General features: G+C 44.2%; 1 protein-coding gene across 2 annotated transcripts in view; it reads right to left on the reverse strand.

The window, feature by feature from the left end:
- UGGT2 (UDP-glucose glycoprotein glucosyltransferase 2) overlaps positions 1-17,077 on the reverse strand; it is a 1,472,699-nt gene that overhangs the window by 1,339,492 nt on the left and 116,130 nt on the right. The window lies entirely within an intron of this gene.

Consider the following 17,077-nt stretch of genomic DNA (forward strand, 5'->3'; position numbering starts at 1 on the left):
AAGCCACATACAGTTTGTGCCTTTGTGCCATACCAAAACTGCGCACAGGTTATAAAAAACAAAAATACATAAAATAAACCCAGCTACCCAGTACCATAAAATGTAGACGAAGTATTAAAGGGAAAAGCAGCCAAAATATGCATGAATTTCAATGAAAATAATAACTTGATTTTCATATGCTGTTTCACTCCACGGTATGCTGTTGGATCAGGGCACTTGGAAGCGAAATGTTCTGGCTTTTATGTAAAGAGTTCTCTTCGCTCTAGCTTCCAGTCTCACCCCTAACCCAAAAGCCTGCATCATGATTTTCACAGGGTGTGACACCACTCCTCATAGCAGCCATTGGGCGTATAAGACAGCATGCTGCTATGATGACGTACTGAATAGAAAAGCCCCAATAAGACATGATGTTGCTATAATGACCTACTGGACAGAAAAGCCCCAATAAAACAGAATGTTGCTAAGATGACCTACTGAACAGAAACGCCCCACTAAGACAGGATGTTGCTATGATGACCTACTGAACAGAAAAGCCCCAATAAGACAGCATGTTCCTATGATGACGTACTGAACAGAAAAGCCCCATCAATCTATATTAAAACCCTGGCTGATCCATTTACTCAATGACTTCCCTTCTAGTCTCTCTCGTCACTCTCCTGCATCAGTGTATAGTCTCTTACCCTTCTTCTTCTGAACTATGCAATGAATCCCTTTCTGCTTACCTGCACGTTGCACTTTAAGTCCAGCACCTTGCCAGCACTGAGTTTACTTCTATCCCTTGTGAATCGCTCTGCAGGTCCACTCCCATGCTGCAGCATAATCACAGGGCAATGAAGAAAGGCACTTTGTTAACGTGGTCCTTTGAATGTCTCAGCAGGGCAGCTTCTGAGCTGCAGCACACTCAGGGGTGGTGAAGCAACAGGTCAGGGCGCGGTGCCACCAACAGCGAGAGAGAGCCTCCTTAGAGGATGCTCGGTTTAAATGTAAACCTGTCTGTTTACCACGACAATCCTTTCATAGCTGCGACAGGGAATTGTTCAGTCACTAACAAATCTTGATTAAAAAACAAAAGTATCCCCGGAGACGTTTAGACCCGTCTCATCGCAACTTAGGGAGCTGGAGAGGGGATGGAGAGCGCTGGCTAGCCAAGGGCACACATGAAACCGCAGTGCTGATCGACGTTTCAGGGAGGGGGGGGGGGGGGGGGGGGGGGGGGAGTTGGTAAGTTCCGGCACTGTATACCTCCTGGCAATCTGCCTTACGCCGTGATTGTTTGCTAAGTCTGAGACAAATAACATTCTTCCTTACCTCACGATACCTGTGCACTCCTTAACGCCGCCGTACCTCCGGGTTGACGGCATAGGGCTGTGTGATCAGATATTCATCCAAATGTGTTTTTCGCGGCCGGCCCGATGGGTTGTTGGCTCTTTGCTGTGTATCGTAATGTCTCAATAAAGGTTTTCAAAACTTAAAAAAAAAAAAAAAAAAAAAGTATGTACTGTCTTTCGAGCTTTGGTCAATTGGATCTTCCCGATTGTTATTCTGAAACTTTTTTTACCTCCAAGGGTGAATGGTCCAGATCATGCAAGATGGAAGGATCAGTGTTGGATTCAAAGACTTAAAGTAAATGAGATGGGTCTCACTTTACATTACGTATAGATTAATTAGTAATATTGCGGAATCCCTAATTAGTCTTTTTATACAAATAAGACCAAGTGCCACATGGAAGGAAGCAAGCGTTATTCAAAACAGAGCAGTCTGAGATGGTCTGTGTCGTAAATTCTGTGCTGAAGTACACTTGTACTGTTGTTTGTATGAGTTCTGTGTGTGGGTGTATTGAAGCGGACTGAGTGAAGCATGGTACTATTTACTGTTGTTGCTGCGGGTGAATCAACTTCTAATCACCTGGCCCGTACCGCTTGATAAATTGTCGGGAGAACAAGCAGTGTTTCTCTTCACATTGAGTGTTTGCTTCAAGGCTACTTGAAATGTGCGTCATATTTAAACTCAAGCCCTCCAAATCCCCCACCCAGTCCCAAGCCCTTTTTTGTATACAAGTGGTACCTTGAATTTAAACCTTCATAACTTTTTTCTACAAACATATCCAGGCTTACTACCCTGGGTATTCTAAAGGTACCCATGATTGGTCGAATCCCCTGCTGAGAACCTAGGAAATAGCCAAAATGTACCTACATTTTGAGTTTTGTGGGAAGAATGGGAACAAGTGCTGTGCAAGACAGTGTATGTTTTCCTAATCTTACAAAACTCATCAACAAGAGGTTTGCTGTGCTAGGATCACCATCTTCCCAGCTTTCAAAAACAAGCTGAGATGTAGCAAAAAATTGTTACCACATTTTTTGCATTTTTCTAAGAGGTAGTTAATTTTTCCTAATTTTTGTGTCTTCTGCCTGCTTGAAGCTTATGGTGGTGCCAGAAAGCTATTAATTTCTGAAATTTGACAAAATTCTTAAGTCAGCAAGGTGCCATTTGTGTAGATGCCTCCAGATTTTCCTAAAGAAACTAACTGTTGAAAACTAAAATATGAAAATGAGTTGAAAAATCTGTAATTTGTGACATTTACATCTGGTAACTTCTTGTCAAAATGGCTGATTTACAAAAGCAATGTACGGTTACGTTCAGCAGACCTCTCTGGTCGTGGTGATATATAAGTTTTGTAGGTTCTCTGAAAACATGCGATACCCATGGCCAACAAATGAGCTGCACCTTAGAATGATTTTTTTCATTGTGTTTCAATGACACAGCAATTCATATGGAAAAATACGAAGAATTGAAAATGCGTTTGAAGAAAACCTATTATTCCTGAAATGTACACAAGATAGGCAGGTTAGGAGCAGTGGTTAATTGTGCACCTCTGAATTTGTAGTTACCCACGCTTTCATGTGATTCAGAGGTCATTTTGCAAAACATCATCTTTCTTGCAAACTGGCTTACGTTTGGAAACCACAAATGCAATCATATCCAATTGGTAATAACAAATGTTCTACTATTCTGTGGACCTATATGTCTATGGATAAAAATGGTATCTCACTTGTGTGGCTGCGCCTAGCCCCTGCAACAGCACAAAACACCCGAAAACGCAACCTGGAGATTTTGTTTACAATGTGGGTAGCAGTTCAGCTGCCATACTAAGAAACCTACTATACTAGACAGCTAAGGGAGTCTAGGGTGGTGTGATTTGTGGGGTTCTCACAATGGATTGTTTATAAGAAGCCCTTGAAAACCTCAAACTTTTGCTAAAAACGCACATTTTACTCACTTTTACCTCTGCTGTCACGACCAGTAAGAAAAATAATCAATAATTCTTTAACTTTGGAAAGCAGCATTCCCCCAGATGTTACAATTTAGTGAAGATAACTCCATACTTTCAGACTACCAGACAGGATTCTGCCTAGGAAGAGGCACAGAATCTGTCCTCATCACTATCTGGAATAACCTTAAAAATACAGTAAACCAGATCGGAGTAGCTACACTACTTCTGTGTGGCGGTGTGGCGCAGCGACCAGGGTGCCTGACTATGGATCACAGGGTTCACGGGTCGATCCCAATAGCTTGCTTAATCTTCCCGACGGCACCCAGCGCCGGGACACCTCTCCGGAGGTATCTGTGCGCTTTACAAATGCTGGCTTTTACATTTACTTCTTTTGCACCTCTCAGCTGCCTTCGACACAGTTTAACATAACACTCTAATACAAAGTCTCTACGAAGCCGGCATAGAGGGGACTGCTCTTGACTGGATCACATCCAACCTCCAAAACAGAACAAATGTCATCCTTGCTCCCTCTTTCTCAACCAAACCGTACATCACAAAAGCAGGGGTCCCTTAAGGCTCTATCATCAGACCCATGATTCCAACATCTAGATTTAGTCATTACCGGCAATGATCAATGGAATTTCAGCTCACATGATATAACCATGCAGACGGTACACAAATACTCCTCAAACTGGAAAGCCCCAAAGACATTGGAAACTCAAACTTTTTCAGTTGCCTAAGAGCCGTTGATCAGTGGATGACATGGAGCGATCACAAAAGCGACCAGGGGATGTAAGTTGGATGGTGTGCTTCAGGCGATTCACTGCAGTCTCTTTGGCTCCCAGCGTTAGCCAACTTGTAGCGGACATCAACTCGCCCCGCCCTACTCTTGAGGGCCCGGTCAGCTGAAGTGGGATCCACACTGGTCACGAGCGAGGGCGGAGAGGCAGGAGGCTGCTTGTTGCCCCTTCCTGCCCTACACTCGGCCCCATATCCTTAACATTTAACCTTCATCTACCGTATTAAGTTGGAGTTGGGACCTTAAGTGGTTCATCTCTCTTCGCTCACTTGACTCCCCAGGCCGTTATGGATCTCGACCACTTGCTCTAGGTGGAGGCCGGTTCTGAACTTCACATGTCTCCCGGCATTTCATTTGGGCTGACCCTCGGCCACAGACACACAGAGAGAAGGTACATATGACCCCTTATACGTAAGAGATATTAACTTTACGGGCTACTAAGGACACTTGGGAAAGACATCATTCGTGAGCCCACCTCTGAAGAATTCTGGGAATCCCGCCTCTTGTGAAGACCACAGAGTTGCTGCTGCTTTCCCAGGTCGGAGTTCTGGGACAGTTGCAGCGTGATGCATTGAGCCGAAAACCTGGTGCCGGGCAGGAGCAGCCACATCAGTGGGAGACGAAGGGAAAAAAGCACCTGCTGTCTGGGTACTGGGACGCCAATGCAGGCTGCGGGATCACCCATCGACTTAGGGGAGGAGCGGCGTTGCAAATCTAGATCAAGCTCCCAGCGCTATGCCAAGTGCCAGGGGGTGCTGTTCTCCCCTTCTTGTATGCCCGTGAGGCAGCTGCGGCCTCCCGCATGAAGATCCGTGCCGTCTGAGGCCTGGCTGCCACATTGCCTCCGAATGATTGACTGAGTGACAGCACGGTGGAAGTGAGGTGAGGTTCGCCCCCATTTCAGCTGCTGAGGGTGGATTCTGTCTCTGGCCTGGCAGCCTTCCTCCCGGTTTTTCCAGGTTTCGCCATAATCAACTTTCTTAAGCGGTGATTTTGTCGCTTGGGCTGCAGCCGCGGGTGTGACTTGTTGGTGTGCCGGACCAGGAGATCTGCTTTCAGCGGATTGCTTGGCCTTCTCTGGAAGGGCCCGGCCACCCCTGGGGGAGTGGAGACGGCGGTTGGCCACCGGATTGCTTGACAGACAATATAAGCTGGTCCCCTGGCTAGGTGAACACGAAACTGCTGCTTGCCTGGTGGGAGGTTCAGCACTACTGCTCCAGGGGGGAGGCACCACCTACGTGCCTAAAACACCAACTCGACCCCGCGGCACGGGATACTAAAAACTGTTGCTTGCCCTGGTGGAACTCCATCACTGCTGCCCCAGGTGCCACATACACGCTCAAAGCGCTGCCTCGACTCCCACGGCGTGGGACGTGGTAAAGGCAAAAAGAAAGATTAAACAGCAAGAACGAGGAGGTGAGACTATTAACACATTGGATTCTTTTTTAACAAGGGCGGCAAATGTTCTAAAGAAATAGAACTAACTGCACACCGTCTTCCACTAGAAGTGGTTAGAACTCGCTCTAGCCAAAACTCAGGCCTCCATGTTACAGACCTTATGGACAATGTGGGTCGGGGGTGGGGGGGATAAATCCTGTACCACCGTGGACATACAACAGACTTCCCCCCCAAGAGCCAGGTCAACTCATGGCTTAAGCCCTCCACTTGTACAAGGAAAACTCGAAGCCCTCATATAATCTTAGCAAACACATTATAATGTCTAGAAGAGTTGACTGGGTGGGTCATGCTCTAAGAACCATAGGAGGTGATTGTATTGTAGTGAATTTTAATGACCTCACAATAGTAGGAGAATTATTGAGAAGCCTACCTATCACAACAAACACCGGAACGCAGATCACAACCATCCCCTTAGGTTTTTTTCTACAGACCCACCACAGAGGCATCAGGCCTCCCTCGAAAGTAATACCTACTGCCATAATGGGGCCCATCGCCTTGACTCAAATTTTACGAACTCACACAGTCACTAGAAGAGTGTGATTGACTATGTGGCACCTCGTCCAACGGGAAGGAACCAATCTCAATTGACTCTTCTCACAGCACAAAGACTGGGACAAAAACTCCTGATACATTGAGGGTAAAGTTCAGATCTTGGAATATAGTCGGTTTAAGGCAGAAAGTGGTGAACGTTGATTGGTGAAATTCTGTGGACAAACATCATTTAGTTAGTTTACAGGAAACCTGGGCCACAGAAACCACCCTTTTAGATGGATGTCGCTTGTATCAAACAATAGCCCGGCCCACAAGGGCGGGTAGAGCAAGTGGTGGCATATTAACTCTGGTTGCAAACATCTTCAATTTTAATGTCCTAAAATTTGTAGATCCTTCCCCTTTTTTCCACAAATTACTCTGTGAAGACTGGGATTGGGGTATAATTAAATACTATAATAACTATTTTACTGGGAATATGGTGGCTGTCCCAGCCCTCTTGGAAAAGGAACTGGAGTTGTTATGTAATGCACATCCTCGTCTGCTCTATATCTTGGGGGCGGGGATTTTAACATCCAAGCCTGTGACAAATCTTCCACGGCTCTATGTGGCATAGTCGACGGGGAAGTAGAAGCCCTTCCCCACTTCCCTCATAATCAGCATGGGAATGTGATGAATAGATTACTAATAATTATAAGTTTACTTATATTAAATAAAAGCGATCAAGAGACAGGGTAAATGGTAAAGACCTTTGGGGACCAGTTTAATGGAACCACCATAGATTATATTATAAAGTGGCCTCAGAGAGATTCAGTGATTGGTTCTCACAAATAAACTGTGATTTCACCAATTTTAGTGATCACGCATTCCTGAGAGGCTCCTTTAAATGGGAGGGATCAAACAAGCATGGACCTTTCAGCAGCTTTTGACTTTGTCTCACAATCCAAATTATGGAGCGTTATGAAAGCAATGGGTAAGACGAACCCATAATAATTTTCATCCACTAGATGTATTCCCAGGCATCGGCCTGTGTTCTGTACGGCAGGGAAGGGGACTGTACGAGACCATTCAAAATCAAGAGGGGGGTTAGACAGGGCTGAGTCCTCGCCCCTTTCCTCTTCTCCCTTTACACTAATGGGTCGGAGGCCGCACTGTTGGGGTCTACAATGGATATTCCACACATAAATGCCGCTCCACTTCCCATCTTCATATACGCGGGTGACGCAGTCTTAATTGCAACTACGGATAGAGTACTGCAGACTCTAATTGATTATTATACTAGCTTCATGAAGCAAATGGACCTCAGAGTTTAATGAGGCAAAAACACAAATATTGCTGGCGGTCAACGGCAAAGGAAACGTCAATCATTACACATAGAAGCACGCAGGCTGGGCGTGGTCCATACCCTTCCATATTTGGGGATCTGTTTTGACGAAAACCTAACAAGGAATAGCATGGTAGCAAACAGAGGCCTCTCCTTTGAAAAGAAAAAGCATAAGGGCCATTTAAAAAAAACTGGGATCTAAACCAATCCCAAAAATTCTGAAAGTGTACAAGGCCAAAGCAGTGTCAGTGGCCACTTATGGGGTAGGGATTTGGGGGAAATGGCCAATGTTGATACTCTGCAGTGTACAGAGGACGGATTTTTACAAAAGATTACTCTCCCTCCCACAGACATGTTCCATTGAATTGGGGGACCCATTTATCTGTGACATGATTTGTTTAGCTCCATATATATTGTGGCACTCCATCTGGAGGAGAGAGACTGTAAAATTAAACCAAAACATCCTGAGTGATTGTCTAAAGCTGCATCCCATTGATCAAATTAAATGGCTGCATTAGGTAAAAACCACCTAAGGGGCACTTGGCCTTTCGGAACTTTACAAAAATCAAACCAGTTGTAGGTTGATAACTAGAGCGAAGCTGAAGGAAACATTCTACCTGAAAGCTATGCGGGAAAGAAGGGAGGCCAGTCATCTGAAATCTTCAGTGAATCTTTACCAGTTGTACCCCTCAATCCACTCGGATATGCACTCCTATTTGGCACAGGCTCCCAACTTACAATACCGCTTCATATTAGTAAGGTACCAACTAAATACATTCCTTTCATGCTGGCGTACCCGGGCAGCAGGTACTCTTTACATGACTTACCTACATGACAATGTGTTGGTTCATCCTCACAATCCGATTTACACCTGTTTTTTTCTGTAAATTCTATGACGAGCTGTTACTATTCCATATGGTCTCAGGAGGGACAGGAGCATACGGGGGACTGGTGGAATGGGCCTCCTGAAACCAGTCCTTTCCTCTCTTTCCAGCCAGACGACTGGGCCACGGAATGAAACACCCCACAGGACGAGGGCTCTGTATTTGGAGGACCCTGTTCCTTTAACTGGGAGAGTTCCCCTGAGGCTGCACCCCATAAGTACGACGTCATCCCAGACAGGCCAATGGTAGTAGACCGGATTCCTGACTAGGTGGAAAAAGAACATGGAAGACGCAGAGAATGTGAGGAGTCCCCGGAGAGCTGCTGTGAAACTCCAGAGAGGAGACGCCCGCTATTGACCGCGACACCGGAGGGAGAAGCATTATCAGGAGAGCCAGGAGGCCAACGTCACGGCTCAGCGCCCAGCCACGCTCCTGGAGGAGCGTGGCTCAGACAGGTATGGGAATGTGTATCGGGGTGGGTTGGGAAGAAGGCGAGCGATAGCTAGTAAGTCACCTCCTGCTGTCCTCCACTTTACCCGGTTCCCGGTACTGACACCCACAACCTTAGTAGGTCGTCGTAGCACCGGTGGTCCCTCACTCCCTCCCCTTGTAGTTGTCAGTACAAATATAGGCCCTCACGTCTCCTATTCTTTCTCTCCCCTTTCCGAGACGTGAAGACAACAAGGGATGAAGAAGAAAAGAGAAACCTGTGAACTGAACAGGACTGGATAAGGAGCATTATCCATTGTTAATAAACTCTGGCAACCCACAAGAAACGAGTATATTCAATAAAACCTAGTCTAAACCGACCTGGTGTGCCACGTGATCCTTGCCTACCGTTATACGAGCCAAGGAGAAAATTCATTTTGCCTCTTGTACGGAGACATAATTTTAGTCAGTGTTGGGTAGCACTTTATTTTATCCAAATGCTTGGGGATCAGTTTGTGTGCTATTGTTTCACGTCGTTTTTGTGGTCAGTCTTAAGGCTGAGAAGAACACAGCCCAAACTTGTCCTCTTAGAGAACAGAGAAAGTTGATGACATGTTTTTAAAACTCTATATAGATTCTGTTTTTAATGATATTAGTTTTTATAGTTTTTAGGTGGAAAGTATCTTTATGATAGATTTTTGTAAGATGAAATTGTTTATACTTCTGCACTTTATATGCAATTGAAAGTTTGCGAAATAAAGGGATTTGACTGACTGAATGCTTCCAAAACTGAAATACTCACATGTGGCACTGAATAATTATGACCAACTCTGAGCCTGGCCTGACGATTTGGCACCACCTCGGAATTATCATGAGCTCAAATTTATCAATGACTGCCCCAGGGGACAAATTCGCAAGACCAAGATTCATTACCCTGAAAGCTCTGCAACGCATCTTCCCACCCACCTGGGATTTACACAGAAGGTCCAGGCTACCATATGTATTGCACTGTCTAAACTTGATTACGCCAATGGTCTTTACCACAGATCATCTTTATCAACTTTGAAAAGACTACAATGGATTCACAACTCTGCTGCTAGACAACTCCTACATATAAAGCCACAGGCACACATCTCCCCTGCCTTGAGGGCCCTACATTGGTTACCAGGAGATCCACCTTCAGGCTGCATTGTATCAATACATGGAACAGGAAAGCTTTCATAAAATACAGTCAACAAAGGAACCTCTGCTTAAGATTGGCACAACGCGTCAAAACCCGACCATACAAGAAAAAATTACATAGGTGGACATCTTTCTCTGTTCAAGCAGCCAAACAATAGACTTCATTACTCCTAACCAAAGGATCATGGATAACAATGACTACTCAAGAGTCAGCTCTTTCCTAGATATCTACCATGTACAGCATATGCCTGTGTATGTAAACATGCATAATATTATATGTATGTATCTAGATATGTTTATTACTTTGTACAAATCTGTATAATAACTATGTTTTTTTTTTTTTTAATATATAGGTATTCTTTAGGTCTCCCTAACAAATGTATATAGTACTTATGGTTCAATATATATATTATTCTATGCTTAAAATATTTATAGGTCACTGCATAGTTGTCATATAAGTTATTTGATTAGATGTTTATGGGTCTCTGTTTCATTAATCGATCACAATAAATAAATATTACCATAATTATTTTATCTACCAGTGTTTCCCTATTGTAATATTGAGGAAAACATGAAATAAAAAATATAGCTATGAAAATACACACCAAAAATTAGCTTTAAGTAAAGCAACACTTGAAAATCGGAGTTTATACAATACTATTTTAATTCTTGATAGATTAGTTTCCTCATACATGTACAACCTTTCTATGTAGTTATGTATCTATGTATTTATTACTTCACTCCTATTGCAGACAGTGCTTAATTTGTAAAATATGAAGTGCAGGTGCTCAAATGTTTGTCGGAGGCCACACCCACTTTTTTCTGGCTCCACCCACTCCCTCCACTGGCTCCACCCACTTACTCTATTAGCTTCACCCACATCTTCAACTGGCAATACCTGTTCTGAATTTCAGAAAGGGAGCCTTCCTCAGAGTAAGGTTTTGATAGGAGGTTCCCCGTGAACCATTTTAAAAAAGATTAAAGCAAAAGTGCATTTAAAGCATAATTTTGGAATGAATTAGCTAAAACCACTAATGCATTGAAAAGGGACAATTTCAGTGCTCTGTGTGCTGATTTGGGGAAAGGACAATACTGGAGGTAGGGCATGCCATTTTTAACAGAGTCTATGAGTTCAAAGATACAACTTTGACATAACTTTAGTTAAGTGACAAAATAAAACAAAATGTTGTGAAAACACTAGTCCAAACAGATAAACTGAATAAAATCATGCAATACACTTGAATGAGTCAGCCTCTGTCACTTTCAGTGGCCGAAGGGGTATGGGGTTAAGGTTAATCAGTATAGTGGAGTATAAATGTGAAGGTGCATGGCTGTCTAGGGGAACTTTTCCAGACTGAAGATCTTACACCTTGTGGGCCTGAGCTCCTCAGCCCAGCAAAGTGGTGGAAGTCCTATCCCTCATGACGAGGGGGAGCGTCACTGAAAGCCTTGGACCTGGGAGCTTTAGTTTTAAGCCCTGAAGTGCCCAGGGCCAAGTGTCTATCAGTGACAAAGTAGTGTGGGGTCAGCAAATCTCACTGACCACATCCACTCTGTTACGAGTAAGGCACTGCACCCTCCTCTCATTGGTTGACTCATAGCAAGGTCAGCCAATGAAAGGAGGCGACAATGCCAGTCGCCAGGAACCAACAAAGCTTCACCAATGAGGGTCACTTTTATTGTGGTCCCCGGGCCTATTTTTTGTCCCACTCGTAGCTATCAGTAGTGCAACAGGTGCAGTGACACTGGCGTCGGAAGGCATGAAGGGCCCACTGCACACCAAATAGCAGACTTTTTTTTAGGGATTGTGTGTCCCAATTTTCTTATCTGCAGCACACTGGCAGGTGTCTCTATCCCCTCCCAAAGTTTTATTTTTATTTTAGCTCTCATTATGTCTGTTTCTTTTGATTGGGGTGGAAATAATACGGTATGATTCACAAGCGTTTCACTTTTTTGGTCACATTTATCCTCCTGTGTTTCATGATGCCCAGAGGGTTTATATTCGCCCTGATTTACAAGTGTTTCGTGGGTGGCAAGGGGACTCAAATATGGCCTGATTTTATATGTTTTACGAGGAGTGAAAGAGCTCGTATTTGGCGTCAGAGTCAGTGCTTCACGTGTGGCAAGGAGGCTCACGTATAGTCTGATTTACGATTGTTTAATGATAAAGGCGTTAAAGGAAAGCAGAGGTGACATATCATGGTTGGTGGAGTTACACACACAAATACTAACTTCTCTTCAATTTTCCAAGAAATTATTCCTCCTAAAAGCGGATACATAGGATGCGGACTGTCATTTCTCGAAATGTGACAATGGTGTTTTCAAGAAACGACTGGTGCAAAGTAAAAGTATAGTGGATTAAGCTCTGTAAATGCTATTTCACAACTTTCTATGAAAAAGAGCGTACCACACATCGCCATAACACAATTTCTGTTCAATATGCTAAAAAAAATCCCCATTTAAAGGTTGGCAGTGTTTCGAACACTCTTCAGCAAACAGAATCAGTATCGAAAAGCGCTATGGCTTCAGGCCACAATAGGGTGACCAACTGGCATGGGTGCAAATTCAGGACGGTAAGTTTAAAAATTCAGGACAGAGGGTCAAAATTCAGGACAAAAATTCAGGACAGAAGGTCAAAATTCAGAACAAAACTTTGTGAAAAAGGTACGTTTTACAGACACACCAGAGGAAGTTGCTCAATACTAAAATAGTAAGTAAATAGACAACCACTTAAGTACAAGTCAAAATAAATTTATACGAGGTTGAGAAAAGATTCACTATGCACCTGCACATAGGCAATCTGAAAACTTGGAAGTCATGCATGATGCAAAGTGCCAGGACGTGAGGTGACTGTGACATGGTGTTGTTTCCAGGGCTTTACGTGGGATAAAAAAAAGTCGGGGTCTCTCCAGGGGGTGTGTCTGATTTAATTAAGCGCTTGGCTTAAAACACGTAAGCTAAAAATATGTGCTGAGCATAGTGCGCCGCCCGACTGGTATTTTGCTGTTTCTGTCATTGCATCCAGTAACATTAGACTTTCAGCATTGAGCCATGAGTATTGGCTTTGTCAATGGATGTTAGTTGCATAAAATCAATAAAAAAAAGCAGCAACTATGGCTTTGTTGTAAATAATATTAACAATGCTTCAGCTCTGAAATGATGAGACTGTGAAAGAACTATAATATCTTCTTCTAAACTTTTTTACTTTGCACACTGTAATTGTGGTACTTCTCTTCTACATATTCTTTTTGTTTGCCTGCTTGGTATAACTTTTCCTTCTGCTGCAATAGTATTTTGGAAGAAAGCCTGGTAAAGAAAAGGGTCTGGGTCACGGTAATCCTAAATTTGTGTGCTGTGTCCCCTTCAGTGCACCAGGGCCCATTTGAAACAAGAGCTAATCCCAATTCCTCATTTTGGAGGTCAAGACTGAATGAAGTGCAACATGTCACCCGAAAAATGTTGTACACTGTTTCACTGGTGTTTAGTAAATGCTCAGCTCACAACACCTAGATTTGTGTGAGAATCAAAATGGGGTTTAAAGTTATGAAATTTCAAGTCAGCCTTGTACTTCTGTAGGCTATCTTGACTAGTGTTCAATGTCACGCTCCAGACCACCGCCTTAGAGGAGTCTTAAATGTAAACCTTAAGGGAATGCACTGCCCCAGGGGGAGACTGGAGGAGGCACCCACATGCTTTCGCAGCCCAGACTGGCCAATTGTCATTCTGGATGTGGCAATCAGCCGCATACAGAATGACAATGGGCGGGGTGGGGCTGCTCTTGTGCTTCACAGATGAGTGTGAGGCGCCCCATCAAGGGGGCTGAGGCCTCTCACAGGGAACTCTTCTGTTTCCTGCAAGGCCCAAAATTTCAGACAAAAGGCGTCCGTAAAAAGGATCCTCACGGACAACGGTCGTCGTTAGTCGGGCCGGGGCCGCCGGGCTGACTTAATGTCGTCGATGACTCATGGGGATCTGCCACGGTGGTTATGCTGGGGCAGGGCAACTGGTGGCTCCGTTGGCTGTGCTGCCGACTTTGGTACAGGAAACCAGGGTTCGAGTCTCGAGGTCGCGTCCACATCCAGTGATTGTGGGCAAATCACTTAATCTTCCTGTGACTGAATATGTAATGTAAATAGGCTGCTTATGTACAGCGCTCCAATACCTTTGGGTCGAGTTCGCGTTATATGATGCAAAAACAGAGTGAAAATAATCTGTGCGCGCGATATCTGAACCTCCGGCCCGGCCCCAACGCCCGCCCAAATAAATCAGTGTTTGTTCCGAACTTCCGGGGCCCGCCCACCCACTGGGAAGTGGCAAACAGTCAACAACACTTCGTCTGCTTAAGAAGGGCCCGCGTCCGCCATGATGATGATGTCATGTATAATATTAGATGTATTATCATTGAATACTCTCTTGGACTTGGCCTGGGCAGGGGCAGCAGGGATGCTACGTGATTAAGAAGTGTGAGTCACGGCACTCGACTCGAGTAGCAACACTAAACGCTGTGATGCTGACGCCGGTGCTGACACTATGACTCACCCACTCGGCGGGATACTGTGAAAAAGACGCCGCGGGCCTGTGGCTGCACCGAGTACAATAAAGGTATATTTTTAGAAAAACAATAAAACATCAATGTGGGCGTGCGCAGCAGAAGCGTAGACCCGGCCCTGATAATTAAGTGCCGGTGCTAAGCACCGGCACAAATTAAGCCCTGATTGCAGAAGAAAAAAACACCTTTGACTCTCCAATGCACTGCTCTGTCCCACCATATACCTCTCTCAATATATCCTCTACCTCCACTTTCATCCTAAACCTAATTCTACTACTATGATCTCCAAAAAACCCCTTTCTAGGCTCTTCTCTTCTCGGCTCAAACCAAACCTCATTTTACTACTATGATCTTCCAAACAACCTTTTCTAAATTCCTCTCTCATGTATCCCTCATTTGGCTTATCTCAAACCTCATTCTACTACTATATATGATTTATCTAATTCCTTTCTAGCGACTTCCCCTTCTCCATCTCTCCATTTACTCATCCCAAACCTCATCTTACTACTATGATCTCCCAAAAAGCACTTTCTAGATTCTGCTCTCTTCTATCCTTCTGTTATCCTATTCAACTCAATTAACAGCCTCACATGTCCACCGCTCAAATTAACTCCTATTTCCCTATACTAATCCACCACTAATCCTTATATAAATACAATTACAATTTTATGTGAAAGAAAGTTCTAGAACCTGTGGGGATCTGCAAATGTCCTACCACCCAACCTTCCCACATGCCTTCTAACAAAAATGGCAGCCTAATTGTGTGTGTGGGTATATGCCCTTTGACGGGAAAGGGCCCAAAACTCAACAAATACACATCACATTTTTCTACTCAAAACAAACCCTTTTCTTCTGCAATTTGGGCAGCTGGGGATTTTGGGCCCAAGCTCAGCGGGCACCCAGGGTAACCTACCAGACTCAGATATTTCTGAAAAGTAGACATCCAGGGGGAGTCCAAAGAGGTGTACCTCGTGTGGATCCCGCATGTTTTTTTTTTATCCAAGTATTTCTGTGAGATTTAAATTTCTCCAATCCAAAATAATCCACAACATTCCTACCAACCAGCGTTACCTCTCTTGTCCCAGTAAAAAAATATCCTACTTCTATGGCTGGGCCTAGTGCCTCTGACAGGAACAAATCAAACTAGAGGGCCATTGGATGTCCCTGCAGAGTCAAATCACCCAATCTTCCCCCCTGGGGGGAGGGGAAGTAAATATACTCTAGTGCCTTCTTTGGTAGTGGAGACCATGTGCATGATGGGCCGCTCGCATCCCTTTGTTGCTCTCCCTCCCCCCCCCCCCCCCCAGGGTAGATTGATGGCTAATACCCCCAATAGGCTGCCACGGAGGGGCAGAAAGACTGTACAGCCTTTTTCTTGGGGTGGGGCGTGACCTTGTGCATGGACAGCTCCCACACCTTTTTTTATTTTTTATTTATCCATAGTGCCCAGTGGCCTTTCGACCCCTCCCCCTCCCTCCCACCCCCGGAGGGTGGAAGACTGGGGACAAAGCTCCAATCTGCATCCTCCCTTAGGGGAGGCAGAAAAACTGCTGTACACTTTTGGGGTGAGGGCATGGTCATGCCAACAGCAGACAGACCCACACCCTTTTTGGAATCTCAAGTGTCTAGTTGGCTTTCCGCCCTCCTCAAATCCACCATCCCTGGTGGGGGTGGAGAGGGAGCAGAGAGACTGCAGTGCAGTACAGAGTTTACAGTTAAACCCAAAATTGATAGTGATTGATAGTAAGTTAGAACGGATATAGGAATAAATATAGATCCACTGATCTCAGAATTAGGAGTAATGTCAAATGCTGCACAATGAAAGAGAAAAAGGAAAATGAAATGACTAACACATATTGCACCTATATACAAGATTGGAAAGCTAAACCACATTGCCCATGAAGCCATTCTTAACTTGATGCCAATTATCTGGGACAACATAATTAAGTCTGTGTTAGTTTTCTACTAATAGGATCAGAAATCATTCCTATATTAGGTCTAGAATAAACCACGGGTTGTTTACTAGCAAACTCAGAGAGGCACATAATCTCAAGAACTCTCCAAACAATATACTCAGATATAGATATACTCAACACAACTGAGGTTTATAGAGACTTGCATGCTTAACGAAAAACAATGACTGGGTCTAAACTGGGGTGGCATGGTGAGCAAAAGAAGAATGGATTTAACCCAGATCTCTTGACTGGGGGTGAATGTATGATTCATTCAGCATTCCGTCCATCATTTGTTTGCCTAGCACTTAACAAAAAACAATGGCACCAACTGTGATCTCAGGCAGCACAGACAATAATGAAATCTAGTGATGTGTAAACAAGTCTTGTAAGGAACCCAGCAATCTGGTGCTTCCTCTGATTGGGAATCACATGTAAAATCAATGTACAAATTGAGTCAGCAGCCCAGTGTTCACATATTTTTTATCATGGTTTCACAACATTCAAGTTAAACTATCAGACCAGTACTAGTACAGAAGGAAATTATAGCTAGTCTGCTAAAAAGTGCACCTGGCACCAAAGGCCTACCAACTGCATTGTTCGTGGATGACATCATATGCAGGGCAAAGTTACTGACAACATTGTTTAGGACAATCATGAGAACAGGTCAGATTTCCCCTTTGTGGAAAGATTCAATTTTACACCTGTTATATAACAAGCATTGGCAAGGCCCATAGTAA

Source organism: Triturus cristatus, chromosome 8 (assembly GCF_964204655.1).
Source record: "Triturus cristatus chromosome 8, aTriCri1.1, whole genome shotgun sequence".
Taxonomy (NCBI): Eukaryota; Metazoa; Chordata; class Amphibia; order Caudata; family Salamandridae; genus Triturus; species Triturus cristatus.